We start from the raw sequence: 19661 nt of genomic DNA, 5'->3' as shown, positions 1-19661 counted from the left end.
GATAGAATACATTAGAAATATTTTCAGGAAAAGTTTCTCTTCAACAACCACCTTCTTTTTGTCTCTAAGCCGCACAAGCCCACGGAGTTCTATATTTATTTGCCCTTGTGGTTATAAATTACAAAAGCAACAATTATAACTGACAAGATATTTCAAACTACCCTTCTCTCTCTCTCTCTCTCTCTCTCTCTCTCTCTCTCTCTCTCTCTCTCTCTCTCTCTTTGCGCCTTAGTGAGTGTGAAGGAATGGAAATGTTTTGGCCAGACCAGTGGTGCTCTATAGAAACTTTGTCAAAGAAAACATCTCAGCTTTTGTATCATCCAGAATTATTCAAATGGGTTCAGGAGCCCTCTTCTTATGATAATAGCAGTTTGGGGGACATTTCTTTGAGGATTCATGGTCCCATTGTGCTCCTCAACAGAGAAAGAGCCGAGGCCAAATTCGACCCCCACCGCCGCACATTGCACCGCGCCGCAACAACCACGCGGCCTCTAAAATAACCCTCGCCACAGTCACCACAGAGCTGTGACAGCCCTTCTGTGCACCTCTCTCCACCCCTCTGCAGGCCTGAAAAAGAGACTAAAACCTACGGGCCGACTGCCAGGGGAATAGAGAAGTAAAGTGCGGAGGTTTAGAGCCGGTGGGCTGGCAAGGCTTTGGGAGTTAGAGCTGTTAAGGAAAGAGCAGAGGGGGGGGGGGGGGTTACACTGTTGGGACAAGAGAACCAAGTTTGGGAGAGGGGGGGGGGCGAGTTGAGTTAGGGGGACATAGATGGGGACCAGGGGTGCGGTGCATGTCTCAGACACAATAATACTATTCATTGGGCTCAGACATGGGTGTTAACTCCCCTCTGACAGAGCACAATGGGACTCGGCGGCATTCAGGCAGCCTTGGTGATATTGTTAGTTCAGGGCTGCATTCTCCCTGCCGCAGGATAGAGCGCCTGCATTGTACCCGTCCGGCAGGATGGATGGAGGGAGGTTTGAGAGGTGAAAGGCAAAGAAAGAGAGAACAGTATACGTTTGTCTATCTGTCAGTGCTGACGGAGCGAGGGGCAGCGGGAACAGAGGGTCGGAGAAGGTGGGGAGGGGGCGGCGGAGGTGGTGGTGGTGGTGGCGTTGGAGGTGTTGTGCCCCATGGCATTGGACTTGTTTGTTTCAGGGGGGAAAAAAAGTAAAAAGGAGAAACTGACACTAAAAGAGGCCGTGCAATAAATATTACTCAAGCAGGCGCGTCGGGCTAAAGAGGCATTAAATAAAGAGGTGGGGACGTAGACGATGAGAGGAGGATATGGCGGCATTTTTATGGGGAAAAAAAACACGCGGTGGATTTGTGTGCTGCTTCAGAGTTTAGCAGGCATTTTGTTTCTACGCCTCAAAAGAGGGAGAGCAAAAAAGGAGCGGAGAAAGGGCAACGACAGAAAATGAGAACTGTGGAGGTTGCTGCTGTTTGTGACTCGGATGAGGTTACATCCAACTACCACGAGACCTACTTTTCCAGAGGAGCAGAGAGGGGATGCAGTGTGTGATCGTACGGGAGAAGAAACCGAGCGCTGAACCAGCACAGTAGCGTTGGGGAATGACATAAGTCAGGTTTCCATCCAACATGTAGCACAGATTTTAACTGGGTTTTCAGAAAATCGTGCCGCAACTTGAATTAATGTGCGTTTCCATCCACTGCGGTTATGTGAATATTTGGAGTTGGTTCATTTGAGATGAACTAATTGCCACAAAATTTGGAAATCTGCTGCTTGTCCTAAAATTACATTACACTGAATATGTTTGGTTTTGGGATTGCTTCTTTCTGGGCTCCAGGATATTGTGATGGGCACTTTTCGACCATATTTTAATGTTACATAGACAAAATGATTTATGGAGAAAATAATGAAATGTATCATTGGTTGCAGCCCTAACATCACTGCAGGCATGAAAGTATGCTGAGCTCTACTAAACAAGTGCGTCTTCCTCGTTGACATGTCGCATACAAAAGGGAACACTATGTTGCCATAAGGGCTCAGAGACGTCTCAGCAAATTCCTTTGGATGCTGCAGTCACTGAACGTCTGCCTCCCGCAACAACACTTATAAAACAGCAGATCTGAGGCAGTACGGTACGGATGAAAAGGACAGAGATATAAAAGGATGCAGTATATGCAAGTATCTAATCACCGACTCGCTAGACACGATGACACACAACCCGCATTTGCACACACACACACACACACACACACACAAACACAGACTATCACTGCTCCTTCTGCACAGAACAACCTGCTTTCATGAACAGTACTTTGTTTGTTTCCCCTCTGGTAAACTCTGACCAACCGTTCCCATAGCAACCTTACCTACTCGTTCCCGGTGTGATTGTGTGTGTGTGTGTGTGTGTGTGTGTGTGTGTGGGAAAGGAAAAAAAGAGGGAGAGAGGTTTGTGGGGTTGTGTGGAGGTTTAGAGCATGACTTCCTGATCTTAATACAACACATGTGCCTCTGTGTGTGTGTGTGTGTGTGTGTGTGTGTGTGTGTGTGTGTGTGTGTGTGCGTGTGTGTGTGAATGTACACCTGTACACCTTAATCTCTCTGATGAACTTTGGAGGATTCTTGCTAAAAGCTAAACCTTCACCCAAAGCTTTCCGACATGTTCCCTCTTTTCCTGCACATCTGTATTCCCTCTCAGCAGTCTGGGACCTCCCTCCTCAGAGAAGGAGAGAGCCAGCGGTGGGATGCTGGGGTGTCAGGCAGGCAGGGGCATGGCTCTCGTCAGGGGGCTAATGCCCCTCAGTAGTGAGTGGGGTAGGTATGGGTACTGCCTTTTGTCCCCGGTGGAGGGATTACACTGGTCAACCATCACAGACAATACCACCCTCCTGGAATGGGAGGACCAACCTGCTCTCTACCAATGATAGGGGCAGTCAACTGATCACTAACTTAATTAAGGACAGAGGGAAGCAAGAGGGGAGGAGGAAGGGTGATGCAGGAGACAGGGAGCGAGAGGTTGAGGGGAACTAGAGCTATGGGGCGATAAAAAAAAAAGGGGATAAAGAAAATAAAGTGGGAGTGGAAGAAAGCGATGCAAGGAGCACAGGGACACGCTAAAATAAGAAGAGGCATGGAGTTAAAAAGAGAGCAATGGGAAGAGGCGGAGGGGTGAACACAAGGCTTCTCTAGCACAGGATTAGGGGAGGGAAGATGAAAGGATCAGATCTAACAGAGGACAGGGAAAGGGCCAGGAGAGATGGCCAGAGGAGGGAGGCCGGCGACTTAAACTCAAAGCAAGGAAATCAAGTAGAAGAGCGAGAAAGAAGAGAGCTCAGGTGTCTATGACCTCGAGGCACTGGTGGAAGAGGCTTTTTTTTTATATAACAAGTGCTACACAATGTTAAAACTCCCCCTATTTATGCCACAGCACACACACCTATTCAAATCCAAAGACAAATGCAGCAGATAATTCTATTACAGACGACTTTAACAGAGGATATTTAGGGGACAGTTAGCTGGCCCAGGTAGCGTAGCTCAGATATGGCTCTGCAATACTTAACAACAGGGATTTGGCAGCACTGTTGATTGAACATGCCAAATCCCATTTGTCGGAGTACTGTGCGCGTTTGTATCGACACTCTGTAACCTTGTGGCGCCGTAAAAGGAGACCTCAGTGTGTGTGTGTGTGTGTGTGTGTGTGTGTTTTACTGGCGGGCAGGCAGGTGGGTGGCACTGTTCAGCTGGATAGGTGCACTCCCCTTCATCTACGCTCCTCGCCATCCCTTCATCATTCCATCTTCACTTTGCTGTCTGCCTCGATTCCCTCTCTTCACAAAAAAGGGTGACAAGAAGGAGATAGAGAGGGTTTCTCAACACTCCTTTTCTTGCTTTCCCTCCCTCCCATCCTCCCCCTTCCCTCCCTCCGCTCCTTCCATCCCCTATGGTAGAGCTGCCAGACAGGAGTGCTCAGCAGCTCTCCGAACGTTATTGATCCTGAGAGCAAGCCGGCCAGGGAGTTGGTGTCTCTCTCTCTCTTTCTCTTTCTCTCTCTCTCTCTCTCTCTCCCTCCATCACACCCTCATCCCCCACCACAACCCGCAACTTTTTTCCTCCCTCCCTGCCCGCCTCTACTTCATTTATCAAGGTTAAAGAACTCTTATAAAAAAGGGAAGAGGGGGTCGCCTGGATGTTATCTGACTTCATGAAAGAAATCCCCTCAGGCCACTCCACTAGAGGAGGATGCTCTTTGCCAGACCCAACTCTACACACACACACACACACACACACACACACACACACACACACACACACACACACACACACACAGAACACGCAGGGGCACCAAGCGGCTGCCCACTCATAGCTAGTCAGAAATAGAAAGTAGCATGTCCAGTTTGGTACACAGCAACAGGGCAATCAGAAATAGAAATGAAGAGGCTGGATGAATGGACAAGGGAAGAGGAAATTAGAAAATTCGTTACCCAACGAGGTCAAACATGAGCATTACAGCGACACTTTTTTTTGCAAAACTTCAGGTAATCAATTAATTGTCAACATTTTTAAGTATAAATGCCACAAGCTTCTTAAATGTGAATATTTGTTGGTTTTCTTTAAATGATAATAAACGGACTGCTCGCCTAACCCCATCCCCTTTAATTCACCATTGTTAATCAAGCTCCAATATGGCTCAGGTATGCAGTTAACAATGATAACAAAGTGGCAGATTTAGCACGCAAAATTCATATTAAGTTTTGAGACAATTGGTCACTGACTTCAGACAGAGATAGCCAAGAGCAGGTTTCTCCTTTCTAGCCGGTGACCGTCAATTTTGCCGTTTGAAATAATTGAACTCATCAGCTGTAGCTAACGCTAGCTAGCTAAATAAGCTAACGTTAGCTTCAGGAGTTGGTTGAAACAGCCCTCCCGGGCTGACTTTTTAATGTTACCAGCCGACTCGTTTTCAAACAAGAGCCTTGTATCAAAATATTGAATAATTTACTTACACTCTTGCTCCAGTCCACCTTCCAAAATACGAATATTACTAATTACTAATTCTCGCTGTTTGAGGGAGGGGTTTTGTTTTGTTTGGTTTTGTTCCTATTTTCTGACATTTTACAGAACAATTAATACAATTGAATTGACAAGAAAGAAGCCCAAGTTATTTTTATTTATGCATATAACTATTTTAAGCATTGGTTAATTATTTATTAAAATACTTAAAGCCATCTCTATAAAGGGTGCCGTACAATCATTACAAAACGTGCAAAGAAGTACATCTGGAAAATTGGTTTTCACAAGGCCATCAGACCTGTACATTTTAAGCTCCATTATCCATCTGTAGAGGAAATACAGTTTCTGCATTTCCAGTGTTTAGAAGACTGTAGCAGCAGCTATTGTCCCTGTTTGTAAAAAGGACTGGAAATGGCTTTACGTGTGGAGTACATCCTGTCTTCCATTGTTACTGCTTTCACTCTCCACCATAAAGGCCTGCCTGCACTCCAGGCTACAACAGCCAGGCAAATACACACAGCAGCACATTACAGCGCCATACCTTCCCCTCCCTTTGTGCTCAGTAATTGCCACAATGCATCTTCTCGTCTAGCTAATTAAGTGAGTCTTTCCCATTGTCTCCCAATACTATCGCCTCTTCACACAGCCAGAGAGAGAGAGAGAGAGAGAGAGAGAGAGACTCAGAGCAAGAAGCAAGAGATGGAAAGAGCAAAGGTATGGAAGAAATACAAAGGCAGGAGTCCAAATAGAGATAGGATGAATGACAAAGGCATGTGTCTGTGTCCTAGTAAATGTTTACCTGTTGAAAAAGGAGCCTGTTGTCTGAGTTTGCCCGTGAGCTGTAAACAGCGCATTACTGCTTTCAGAGTAATTTAAGGAATCAGGGGGAAACCCACTTTTAAATGCCAATGTAGCCCTGAAAATTTTAAATTCACTGTTCAGAAAGATGTACAGTATGGACAGAATTTGACTTTTGGAGCCTGTTTTCACATGACTGAAAGGGGAAAGTTTGTCTGCGCTCACAAATATAAGAGGAACACATGTGCACATGTGTATGCGCATGATTTTGAGGTGTCACAATTACTTTGGAAGCCAATCACGATCCAGTATTTAATGTGTGGTGTCAAAATGGACTTGAGAATGATTTTTGAAATTTAACAGTAGGACATTTTAATATTTTTTTAATGAGGTAGTTGAATTTTTTTTGGTGAATAACACAAATTATTATTCAAAGCAAAATGTTTTTATATATATTATTGTGCGATGTACATTTTGTCTTCCTAATTCAAGTAAAAAAGTCATCGCCTCACAATAAAAAACAAGAACTACTACTGCAGTTTGACCACATAGCACAACATACATCTGAGATTCATTCCTATAATGAAACACTGCAGGAAGTAATCCTGGAGCAGGAGTGAGCCTGGATATTTGAACTAAAATTGCCCCAGCCTCACGTCTACTAAAAAAAAAAAAAAAAAATACAAAGGAAATAATAATTTCACTCTGAGGCGTTGCTCTATCACATAACTTTCACAAAGATGTGAATTCGTTCAAGAAGGGCACTGAATTCCACTCTTATGTGTAATATCCTGGATATTTCCTAATATCACACCATGCATTACGCTGTCTGTTGCAATAGGCTGTATGGGCTTCAAACTGCCATGACTTCACTGCGTCTGTGCACAGCTGTGGAAGCACTTTGTGGAATCCATAATGGACAAACAGAGAAGAGTAAAAACAGGTGCTTTTGTTTCCTTCTTCTTTATATCCGCAGTCCGCTTGTGTGGCTACCCGAGGAGTTTGAACAACTGAGTTATCGGAGGACACAGACAAACAGACTCATCTAAATTCCACTTCTCTTTAGAGTTGCTAGGAGAGGCCCCCCCTCTCCAAAACACGCACACACAGACACACTCGCTCCATGCTCAAGTCCACTCGCTGACCTCTCAGGCCAGACACTCTCTTGCCAAAACCCCAAACTCTCCCCCTAAAAAAAAATTTAAAAAATCACCCTCCCAACCCTCAACCCCTCCTTGAACCTCCACCTCCCCCTTCTCACCCTGAACGCCTCTCCTTCCCACACTCAAGTTCCTGTCAAGGCCCTGACAGACAGACAGACAAGTAGGGTGACATCATGGTGCAGAGAGAGACAGAGGAAAGGGGGCTGCCTGCCTGTCTGCCCCCCAGCACCCACACAATACAGCAGGGCATCTGGCACTGGGGTGGTGTTGGGGGACTGGGTGGGGGTCTGTCAGGACAAAGCGTTTACATCCCCCCTCCCCGGAATATGATTATAGTTTGTAAATGGCGGCTGAGACGTAAATGTGTGAGGAGAAGAAAGAGGCTTAGATGCGGCGGCGGCGGGAGCGTGGGTGGATAATACAGTTATGGGTGTATACAGTGAAGACACCAACAGACATATTAGTCCAAGCAAATGAAGATGGTTTTGGGATTTTGCACATGTCTTCGTGGGAAATCTGTAACGGCATTCAGTGGAAGACACTTTTAAAAAAGCTGCCAAATCCTCATGTACATATTTATTTTTCATGCTGTTTTTGTTGAATTTCTTTTCCCAAAAACTGCAAATCGAGGCTGTTCTGAAGCGAGCAGGTTTAGTGGTGATCTGCGTGTGTGTGTCGCTTGCTGCTTGTTAATTTGCAGGATCCGAGACGAAACAATGGTGCCAACGGGATAGAAATTAGTGTCATAATACTCTCTCTCACTCTCTGCAGCCCCCCCCCCCGCCCCCAACTCTGTCTCCGTCTGAGAGGCTGTCTACTCGTTGTGTGCATACAAGTGTCTGTGTGCATACATAAAATAAATGAGCTGTGTGCATGCATTGTGCGAGTCCACAGGCCCAGTGTATATATTAGAAATGTGACTTGACCCTGGCAGGCTGAAGCAGGGTTTCTGCGTCGCACTGGGCGTGGGAAAAAGGGGAGACCTCTTTTCACAGCTGCTCCGGCCGTTGCATTGAACCAATGGAGGCCCCCGCCGCCCCCAACCTGCCTCCGCCGCTAATGCCCCCCCCCCCTCCCTCCCTCCCTTTTTTTTAACTCCCCCCTTTCCCATTCACTCTGCAGCCTGCTGCCTTTCAGGGGACCCCCGTCCCCCCCCCGTCCCCCTCCTCCGGAGCTCTGCTCGTCACCCTGCTGCACCCCACCATCACAGCCACCACCAACCTTTAATACAGCCACCTCGCCATTCAGCCAGAGTGCATTGAGATGCCAGGGGCCTCTGAGCTTTGAGGAGGTGAAGAAAAACAACGCAGCTAAGTGACGAATGGAATAAAGAAACTTACACCAAACTAATTTGTTTCCGTATGTTTGTAAAGACACACCAAAACTAAACATCAGACCTCCTGTCTCATTGTTTTTACTTTTACCTCATGAGTTCCTTCTACTTTCTTTCAACTCTCTTTTTTGTTCTTCAAATCCAATTCCATTTTCTTCACTCGCACACTCTCTTCTCTATTTCCTTCTCCGAGCCCCGCTGCAGATAGACTTTAATTTATGTTAACATACGCCACCACTCCACACTCAGTGCCTAACCCCCCCCCCCCCCCCCCACACACACATACACCACCTCCCTCCATCCAGTGTATTCATTTGCAGAGATTTATTTCCTATCAAGCAGCATAATGCAGTGGGTATAATTCAAATCAACTTTTAAGAACACCCAAGCGGCGCAGTTTATGTATACAAATCTAAAAAGCCTTGCAAAAAAAAGGAAAAGAAAATTCCCGGCAAACAGCAGGGTGTTAAAAGCAGATTGGCAACTTTAAGAAGCAATGGGTGGGCGGTGGGTGTTTGGTTTTGCCATTAAAGATAACCTATTACTGATAAACCTCACAATCAGCCTGTTTAAGCGTCACAATGCAGGCTTCATTTGTTTCGGATACTCTTGCTAATCTGACAGTATAGCCGTGCAAAAGGCAGGCTCGGAGTGGAATCATAAAACACACACACGTGATTTTGGATAAACTTTAAAAGGTCACGTAATGTGCAGAATAACTCCCAACATATTCTCAGGAGCGGCCCCATCGTGCTGTCTAGCTACCCTGCTGATACGCCCGGCGTGTTGAGGAAATGTTGAGAAGCAGCGAGGGGGCCAGCAACGGGGGGGGAGGGAGGGAGGGAGGGAGCTTGTAGCCGAGAACCTGAAAGGACTCCATCTCCCTTGGCCAACATGCCATGACGGTGTGGAGCAGCAGTCTGAATTGGTTTCTCTGGGGTGGCGGAGCTGGAGAGGTGATGGCAAGATGAGCCCGAGTGAGGATGGAAAGGGAGCGGGGTTGGAGGGGGGTGGGGGGTATGTAGGGGAGGAGATATGGTACACTGAGGTATGTGTGTTTGTGTGTTAGAGAGAGAGAGAGAGAGAGAGTAACAGAGAATCGGAGAGAGCGATGGCAGACCAGATCTGAGGTACTGTAAATGAGCGGATTACCCCCCCCCCCCCCCTTCCCGCTCTCTTCAAGACTTTCCATATACATGGAGAGTGCTCGGCTGTGGAAGCAACACTGCTACGTGTGAAATCACACATCCTCCGGGCCGCACTTCCTATACGAACAATTGCAATGAATGCACATATATCGCACACGGGCCCTGTGAGGGTAAAGCGAGGCGTGAGTGCAGGCCCATGCGAGCTGGCTCTTAATTGCTGTTATGAATACAAAGAGGACGTGAGGGGTGTCACTTCTGGATTGACGTGTCTCCGCGTCAGATTTAGCCTGTAGCTATGCCTCCACTTCTAAAGCTCGTGTCCAACCGAAGCTTGTTTGCATCGATTTATCTAGTTTGTGGATATGATATTGACTAAGTAGACCGGCAGCCCTTATCGAGTTGAAGCAAAGCGAAAGGAGGTTTAAGAGGTGGTCGAACGCGATGGAGGAGGATAGCCACAGGCTGTGAAATCTCCTCTGATCTTCCCTTGTCTGATTCTCAAATGCAACTCTTTCTCTGGGGGGGCATGCTGATATAGAAATAGGCCAATGTCACAGAACGCTCATCTAACCCTGGAGGGAAATGAAGAAGAAGAAAAAAAAAATCACTTCTTCTGTTTCTCCCCGATGACGGAGCTCAATCTCTGCGGACGGGGCTTCGTCTCCCTCTCCTCCCCTTCCCATCACTCCCTCCATCACTCCGTCTACTTTGTTCTCGGCAGGAGGTTGAACATGCACGAGCTGAGCAGCGTTCTCGGCCTTGATGGCCCCGCTACGGCAGCTGTTAGGATAGCGAAGGTAATCTTTAGTCGTGTCACTCAACACTGAGAGGAGAGCCGAGAGGAAAGTGAGTGAGTCACCTAGTTCGAGTTTCAGCCGCCCGTCATCTTCAACACCATGTTAGATAAATACCAACAGCTTACGAGCTTTTGACAACTAGTTAGCAGAGTAGCTATGACAGCTGGGGCCAAAAAGTCTCTGCATACTGGTTTATTACAACATATACACCAAGATAAGGTTTGTTAATATGACAATAAAGCGACACTTTGTCTCCACAATAATGTTGTCTTGTTTTGGAGGGGGAATGGAAGAGTTTTAGTTTAGTTTGTTGTAGTCCGTGTTACATGTGTTCCTGGAGAACCGCAGCAAAATTAGGTGTTAAGATACATCTTAAACATCTTTAAAATACAGAAAGAGATGTGTCTCTCTGTGTGAGTGTGGATGAGGGCACGAGGCCTGGACAGAGAGCAGAGGACAGAAATGTATGTCGTTTTTTGGTGGGGGGGAGTTGAGAGGGAGGGAGGGAATTAGAGGAGTGAGGGACTTAGCCACCCTGGCAGTCTTTCCACATGAGCACACCTTGCGCCCCCTACAACCCATGTATCCTTAAAGGGATAAAAAAAGCATGGACAAAGGAATTAAAATATAGATTACACAAGTGGCCACCCTGCGTCTTATCTGCCAAAACCGAAGAATCTAACAAATTGGATCAGGCGTTGTTAAGCAGGGGGCGAGAGGCCGGCGAGTGAGAGGGTGAGGAGGGCAAACCAGAAAGCGCACATGTAAAGAATGAGAGGCACGAGCTTTTGTGAGATAAATAATGATGAAATGTATGACTTTTGAATGCACATTTTTTTAATAAAACCGGGTGAATTTTCAGGCCTCAAAAAGTCTGAGTGTAATTATTTCAAAGTACTAGTTCAAGTTCAAGTGTGTTTTAGTGTTTGGAGTGTGAGATAGCACCCCGAGGAAGATTATTTTGAAGACTCACCTGTATCTTTGGAGTGATGAAGTCTTGTTCTGACCCACTCTGTGACCTCTGACCCTCAGAGCAGGAGGTGATGTGTGCCTCCTCTGACCTGTTGTCCTGCAGGTTCAGACTCAGGCCTGCAGAGTGTGTGTGTGTGTGTGTGTGTGTGTGTGTGTGTGTGTGTGTGGGGGGGTGTATTTCTGTGTGACTGCAGTCGACAGATTCCTGCAAAAAGAAAAACATAAAGTAATAAGTTGAGAGAGAGTCCATACCTGCAGCAGGTCGTGTGTCTGATCCAACTTTAATGTCACACTTGAAATCCTCGAGAGGAAACAATTGACATTGATTTTAAAAAAACTGCTTTTATCTGTAAATTCTACACTTATTGATGACATAATATTACCTGACATTCTGCAAACAAGACTTTTGATATTTTGACTTAAAGATAAAATATGAAATCATAAATTGAACGTGTCAAATTCAAGTTTTAATATTGTTTGTCTAATAGAAAGGGAAAAGAGATACTTTAGGAGCCACTACCTCATATTATCTGGGCTTGCATAGATAAATAAATAGTATTAAGTCTGTACAAAGTACATGACAAAAGTCCAAATTTATAAATCAAACAGGAAACGCCAAACAGACAAATCTACTGCAATTAATGACGATGAATTTAATTTGCACATTAATGCAGTGAAAAGAAAAATAATTAAATGCATCCTCATACACTAATGAAGAAAGCGCATATTGTAATATTGGAAAAATGAAAAATGCAGCAGCGTTGTACTGTTTGACTCATGTGTGGAAAGTTTCTCGTATTTCTTTTTTCAACTGTCAGCGGTAAATTCATGACAATAGCAATCTCTACAACGCACACACACACACACACACACACACACACACACACAAACACACACTTCACAAGCGATTACACAAAATACTCAAAGATTACATCCGCTGAAACCTGATGTCCTTTGCGGGTTTAAAGCCTGAACGTCAGCCTTTCAATCCTTTTTTTTCTCTTTCCCTTGCATGGGTCAGAGGCTGTTGCTAGGCTACCAAACCCAGAATTCATAAGTTCAGAGAAAAGGTTTATAGGCCACTGCAATTCAAGGTAAAATGATAATAGAAAATTGATAACGCTGGAATAACGCTGGAATATAGGGACTTTGGTGATACGGAATCAAATAGACCATGAGCCATAAATAGTTTCAGATCTGAATCAAAGTGTAATAATAGTGATAACAATAATAATAATAATAATGATAACAATAGTAATACTAATAATAATAATAGTGACGTGTAAAAAAGTTATTCAAGTTATTTTTTCAAAGTGAACTCTTCTCCAAACATTATAAAACGAGGAAACCCATAGGAAAATGCATTCCAGGAAGTACTATGAATAAGAAATGCATTTTCTACATAAATTAGAGAAGCAGCTGTTGCCAAAATAAGTCACACACTCTGATCTTGAGCAGAGTCTCGCAGTCGAATTAAAATGTAAACCGTGCAGCCGGATTCCAAGTAAAAAAATAAAAAATAAAATGGACAAATTCTGTAATCGACAGTGTGCTGTCATGTCTATTGTGCTCAGTAGGACACACTTAACACATGCAGAGAAGAAACTGTGCAAAAAAACATGTCCACACACACTCAAACACACAGCTCTGCAATCTAGTGGGCAGGTGTGACACACACGAGATAACATCTATAGGATGGTTGGAAATGCAGCAGGGCTGTGCGACCCGAAACAATGGCTCTGCTGTGTGTAGGATGGCTGCTTTGTTCCAACAAACAAAGCAAACAACAAACAACCCTCGCAGCATATGCTACAAACGGGACGACAACGTGAAAATATTCAACATTATCAATACAGTAGAGAGAAAGAGTGGTGAAAGAAGAGAGAAGGGGGGGGGGGGGGCATCCTGACATATCTACGCTTCAGCAGGAAAAGCTACAGACATGACAGGTTGGGTAGAAATGCACAGCATGCATAAACACATGTCGTCTCCTACTCCCTTATCTTCTCACTTCCTTCCTTCTACATCATTTTCAGCCATATTCTCTCTCGTCTCACTTCTTTTTTTTTTTATAAATATGTTTGTTAATTCCTAACAGCACGCAGAATAAATCAAAGCTGGAGAAAGAATGACGTTTTCAAATAGACGTGTAAATGGTGTTATCACTGTGCAAGACAATAGGAAATGTAATGCAGCCTTATAGCAGGTGTTGGCAGGCTAGACGTAGACTAGACTGGGCTCCATCTGGTGTTGAGGGCCTCCTCCTGTCCTGATGGTGCAGAGGGCCCAGACAGACATATATTAATGTGGGAAAACCGACGTCTAGCCTGCCTCTCAGACTGCATTTCAATCTCAAAGGGCTCTCCCCATATCCTCCATTTATTACCCCTCAGCAATGCATTAATTTCTACTGCGAGCGGGCGAAAGCTGGGAGGGTGGTGCTGTCTGTTTGCATGGCACGAGACGCCATCGTCAAATCAAATGGAACAATGCTGTATTATTAATGCTTTAGCTTAATGTTGCAATTATCAGAAGGGATGCGCATTTGAAAAAAAGAGATTTGCAAATTCTGCACACGGATAGTCGTGACATTAAGACAATTTTTAAAGTATTTATTTTATTTAAAAAAATCACCGCACCAAAATGATTAGCACTACAAAGACCATATGGGATATTCCAGTTGAAACAGTACAAGTTTAAATTCTGTATGCAGGATGACTGCAGCTCCATCTGGCTGAATCTTAACAGCTCAGGTGCTGGAGGTATCATAAAAACACAAGCTGATCAAAGGAGATATCCGCACACTTACATCTATGCAGTGTACACTTTATTAAAGTAAAGTAATAAAGTGTACACTGCATAGATCTGAGTGTGCCGATATCTCCTTTATCACTTCTGTGTATTAGAAAAATTGCCTCAATGGGACCATTACCATTTAGTTGCTCCTGTCACATTAAAATACAGACACCTATCCTGTGTTCCCTTGATGAAGACATTCATTTGCACCACGCTCTATTAAACTACAAAAAGTATAACAGCACAGCTCACTCTGATAGTCTAAAATTGCCATTAAAATTGCCATTAATATCATAATCACGTCAGAAGATCACACACAACGTTGGCATATATCCACAGAATGTATCAACGCAGTCTCGCGGCCACAAAAGGGAGAGAAATATTCCCATGCTAGCTCCTTCTCCACCTGCCCTGCTCTGTGACGCAGTAAGCTGGGGCCTACTCTGTGCTGCTGCTGCTACACATTCTCCACCATGCAGAGCAGAGCCGAGCCACCGCCACACAGCGCTGTAGCTGTCTAGCAGCTAACACAGAATTGGCTGGTTTAAAATTCAGGCTCGCCCCTCAGAGTGCGACCTATCACTCAGCGCTGGAACCAGACAGGAGCTCCTCTCCGACTGGGATGGAGCAGGGGGGGGGGGGGGGCAAAAGAAGGAGATGATGTGCAGCCCAAACAGCATTATAAAGCAGGCCTGAGAAACCGGCCGGGTCCTCTGGGCGACCCAGCCGACCCTGCCCTCCCCTAACACGGCCTCGGAAATCTCTGCTCGGCTTGCTGCTGCTGTATACATCAGTCACGGAGATCTTTTGATTGGAGAGGATATGTGTCAGCAACCTAGACACATTTCGTCATGTGAACTAAGAAAATACAAAACCTGCTTATCAACAAATGTGAACTGCAGCAATGCATTTGTTAAAAGAAAAAAGCATACCAAGGTGTGCATGATGTGTCCCCTCAGTGAGGTGAGACATCGTTTTGCTCTGTCAGCTGTGTGCATGAGGCCTGAAGCTGCTGTTAATAAGCGCATCAATCAAGCTAAATCCAGGGATAGAAGATGATCCCGTTGACGAACACCTAGCGAATCACAATATTGTCTTCTCCTTCACCTCATCGCCTGTGACACATTCCTTTGATGACCCACTCCGCATTCTCCGGGTGTGCCCGCTGTACAGCACCAGAGGCCCTGAGAGTGCACCTGATGGTGGGATTATTTCTCATTGCATCCAGCTGTAGGACAGTAAAGATGCACCACTGCCTGCAAAAAAGCCTCTCCGTCTGTGCCACAGTACAACTTTTTTTAGAGACAAATGTGCGTTTTGCAGACACAAGCAAGTGCATTAGTTTTGATTGTTACAGCTCTTTCCCATGTTACTATTTTACTACATGCACAGACCAGCAGCAAGAGGGATGTTGGGGCTATACTGGTGCACCACGTGACTCCCAGGAGTCGTCCAATCAGGTGCTCTTCCAGCTACAACCCGTGCTCATCTCACCTCCTGGTTATCAGTATCAGCTAACTACACAGTCAACAGCAAAGAAAAGAAATAAAACACTAAAACATGCGATGTATAAGCTGCTAAACGTGTGGCTCAAAGGCGAGTATGTTCCGTAAAGAGGAACCGCAGATGCAGCGCTGCCGAGTCGCCCTCCTCCTCCTCCTCCTCCTCATCCTCATCACCACTCTATGAATGGAGCCTGTCTCCGGGTTGCTATCTGTCACTCCACGCATCCCCTTGTGAAAGAAATCTATCGCTATGAATCCGGTTTTTTTAGGGGGGGTGGCAGCGTTCTCCTCTGCACCGGTACACGTCCAAAGGAAGCATGGAGGCGTTTCTCGGTGCCATGCACGAGCCGCCGCCGCCGCGGGCTTCCAGTCCTCCGTTTCGGGCTGCATCCATCCATCCATCGCTCCGGCAGCAACCCTCCACCATTGGTCCTGGTTCCGTCGTGATGACTGGAGAATTAGTTTATACATTCGGTTCTCTAGCTTTATGATATTACATAAACTCATACAGCTAGATAACCAAAGAGAAAAACTAACCCACGTCTCTTAAAGGGGCCGCTGCCGCCGCCGCCGGAGCTGCTTGTGTTGTGGTCACATGGAGCCATTGCATTCCCCCTGCATGCGTACGCCTCCTTCTCTCTCTCTCTCTCTCTCTCTCTCTCTCTCGCTCTCCTCCTCCGTCTTCTTCTTCTGCTCCCCCTGTCCATCAGTCTCTCTATCTCTAATACACACACACACATAACTGCGTGCATGCACACAACAGCTGATTGGTAATACCTTCTTATATTATTGCCTTTACGCATAATGCGTAATTTTATCAAAACATAATGTCCTGCTTCGCAACAGCTCATAGCTGATGGGTAATGATGAACACCATAACCTCCATCACCATATAGATCGTCAGCAATAGCCCGTTCTAGTGATCATACACTCTCAGATGATTGACGCCATCATTTCTATTCTTTTAATAGTAGTGGTGAACTTCCTCCACCAAGACCCCGAAGTCCCGACGTGCATCTGCGGGGTGAAGTCATCCAGCTGCAGGATGACACATTCACCTGCCATCCACGAACACGCGGGTAACAGGGATTCCGACGTTTACCGTCCATGTTTGAGCTCCATGGAGATGACAGTGTCACTTCCACTGTCTCCCGAAAAGATCACAGTGGCCCACAACCACGAGACACCAGCTCATTGTTGTTTTAAATGCCAGCTCGCATCGACCCAGTTCAGAGCATGCACCACAGTTTCCGCGTTGAGTGAATGAATCCATGAATTGTTTGAAAGCATGACAAACTATCAACAGGCCTATACAGCGTACAGTAGAGCGGCTTCCAGCTAAATGTCAACAACATGATCTAGTGGAAGAAGTCCAGCCTCACTGGATGTCACTGTGTACTTTGGATTAGTTGATGGCATTCTGACAAGTTGACAGGGGGGGGGTGCAAGTTAGCCCTCATAATCCTTTGTCATCACCAAAATATGTTATTATGCTCCATAAATATGCATCTTGCAGACAGCTCTAACGCTAAGCGTTTAAAACGACATTTGACTGCAGGAAGAAGTACAAAAAATGCAGCTCACAGATAAGAATCACGATAAAAAATACTGTGATTTGACATCTTTCAAAACATCCTTCTAAACGCTGGCACGAGCGTGCAACTCACATGATATTAAAGGAAACATAAAGCAGGGCGTTTAAACTGCACTCTCTCCTCAATAAATTGCTCTTAAATGCTGCTGAAGCTGCATGTTGTATTAAATAGCTCATCCTCGGCGACACAAGTCCTTGAATTGAGAATAAACATGCAGCATACTCACATATTCAGTCGGTTTGAAACGACAGTTTCCACAATCGGGCAGCCGTGCTTCGTTATTAAATAACACAAAGTAATCAAAAATCCACAAGGCTTTAATGCGGCCGATATTCTTCGAGACTCAACCCGGGATGGGAGCATCTCTTCGCGGCTCTCTCCAGCCGCGATGCTCCCTGTCGTCCACCATGTGGGATGCCGGCACATTTGCAAAGACAAAGCACATTTCACGCGCAGCACCGCCGTGGGTGTTTGCGTGTGAATGTGAATCCTTAGAGGAATAATCAAGGAATAACGTCCAGTCCGGGCTGTCAGATAAAAAAAAAAAACAGCAACACTGCAGCAGGACTCAGGCGAGGAGAACTGAGAGTGAGGAGAAACGCGCCTGGGCTAACAGAGTGTCAGATGTGGGGCGCAGGAGGCGGAGGGCCGCCCGGGGGGCCTCGGGGTCAGACTGCCATGGGGAGACGCGCGGTGCGTCCACGGAATTAAGCACGCTCATTGGCGCGCGTGCACACATGGGTGAGCGGCAGCGGTGTGGGGATTGGACGTAACAGACAGGCGGAGAAAACACAAACTGGATGGACAGTAAGAGATTCACAGGGGAACGTGTTGACATCATGATACAGGCTTTTAAATGCTTTGCACCATCACAAAACATAACAAATGGTCACTGGATCTTAGTATGGGGTCCCATGAGGGCTGCAGAATCCACCGAGGGGGGTCTCCAGAGCTCCTCAAACAAAGTGAGGAATCATTTCATATTTCTGTGATCCAACTAAACATCCATCGTGCACCACGTTTCAATCACCGCCGCGCAGTAACGCTATTCAGATCAGATCAATAATAACAGCTTCGTCCTACATGCAGGTACAGAGTGCAACAGTGTGCAACTGCACTGTCACCTGACTGGATAGGCCTCGGGCAGTACATCACACAGCTGGCCGTGTTTAAGGAATCGGTGACAATGAACCATCCGTCTTTCAGCTGCACAGCCTACCCCAATGAATAAGGACAGAAAAGTTCGTCCCCAAACAGAAACACTGAGCAAGCAGTGAGTCACGAGCCCTGAGCAAAGGTACATTGCAACCTGCAGGTTATACGGCACAGAGCAGCACAATGCTTTGCAGTTACTAGTATATTGTATACTTTTTATTCATAAATCCTCTTCATTTTCTATCAAAACGAATTGTTTTATTCTATCATTTTGTATATGTTTTTGTATAGTCTTAAAAAGAGTCTTAAAAAGCGCCACATTTGTGTTTTTAATTAGCGATGTATCAGTCTAACGAGCACAATGCAAAGACTGACTAAAGCACTAATACGCGTAACAACATCTGGACCACATCACAGCCTTTTGCTACTGCTTTACAGTAACATACGCCTATGGTGCGTTAGCGTGTCGCCTTTAGCTGCACATGTTAAATAGAGCCCTGTAGCCTACTATTCACACTGCATGCTAACCTTTTCTTCAAAATTATGCATTTTTATCTACAATAAGAGATGGCACCAATGTTCCAAATGCTTAACAATGAGCCTCTCGTATATTCGGCAATGCTCGTGTGTATTACTGGTTTCTAATTTGAATTTTAATCAGGCAGTTTTCTGTAGGCCTGCGAATAAAAGCTGTTTCTTTGGCGGAGGAAGAATTTCAGGGGAGAAAAAAAAAGTAAATTTATCACGGGAAAAATGTTTCATCTTTTCAAAATAAGATCCCCATCCTCAATAAATCCATAATGAAGACGTCGTTGTTTTAGAAACATAAAATGCATGATAGAAATGTCATTTTATTTTTTTCTCAAAATATATATATACAGACTACTACTGTAAATAAGATGATTAGTTGAAGAGAAATATTTATTAAAATATGGTTCATTTTCAAATGTGTTTGATGTGTGAATTAAGTAGAAGGAATAGTGGCTGCTGTTAAGGTCAAAGCAACTGTTTTAGAGTCTGTGTGTGTGTGTGTGTGTGTGTGTGTGTGTGTGTGTGTGTGTGTGTGTGTGTGTGTGTGTGTGTGTGTGTGTGTGTGCGTGTGTGCTTTTCTGATTATTTTGCTCTGCCTTTGCTGAAAACATAATTGTACTGTAAATTAAACCTCAGTAGCTCTCAGCTCTCCCTCCCACCAGCCTCACGTGAATTCATGTGAACACGCCCCCTGACTGCGTCACATCCTGTCATACGTACATTAAGGTGTGTAACTGACTTAGACTTTTCTATTCTATTCTATTCTATTGCAGTCTGCGCATGTGGTGTTCAATGTCTTCTTCTTTGCTCCTATTTGTCTAAGACATTTCAATGATAAAAGCCAAACGTGAGTCACTCAATAGACTAATTAATTCACCTTCCAT

The sequence above is a fragment of the Pholis gunnellus genome, assembly GCF_910591455.1.
Source record: "Pholis gunnellus genome assembly, chromosome: 4".
Taxonomy (NCBI): Eukaryota; Metazoa; Chordata; class Actinopteri; order Perciformes; family Pholidae; genus Pholis; species Pholis gunnellus.
This window is presented reverse-complemented; position numbering follows the sequence as displayed.